Here is a 567-nt window from a genome sequence, read left to right on the forward strand (position 1 = left end):
CCCGGCATGGCTGGAGCCCGGGTGCTGGCCGGATCCTGCCCATGCCAAGGATGCAAAGCCCCGGGCGAGGCTGGCCCTGGGCAGGCAGGGCTCCCAGTATCCCCAGTATGTGTCCTGGGTGATGCCAGCCTCTCCGGGGAGCTCCCCACTGGCATGGAACGGCGTGTGGGGCTGAGGACCCCACGCAGATGGTGAGGCCAGGGAGAGACCTGTGTCCCATGTCCCCTGCCCCATGTCCCCTGTGCCATGCCCCCTCACTCTGCCCAGGGGTGCCTGTCTGCCGCGGGAGAGGGGCTGCTGTCCCCGTCCCCATCTCCCCCTTCCTCCAGGCCTCATCCCGCACCCATGAGGATATCGACCTGGTGGCCTCTTGCCGGGACTACCACGACAAGGAGACCAAGGCCCTCAAGGCTTTCACCACCCACCACAAGTTTAAACTTAAAATCCAGGTCAGCATTTTCCCATCTTGCCGCTCCACCGAGCCAGCTTGCAGGGGTCAGCGGGTCCCTGTTGCATCCCCTGCCCTGTCCCCATGCTGCCCCCCATGTCCTCCCCTACGGTGGGGAC

Source organism: Aptenodytes forsteri, unplaced genomic scaffold (genome assembly GCF_000699145.1).
Source record: "Aptenodytes forsteri isolate BGI_AS27 unplaced genomic scaffold, ASM69914v1 Scaffold142, whole genome shotgun sequence".
Lineage (NCBI taxonomy): Eukaryota > Metazoa > Chordata > Aves > Sphenisciformes > Spheniscidae > Aptenodytes > Aptenodytes forsteri.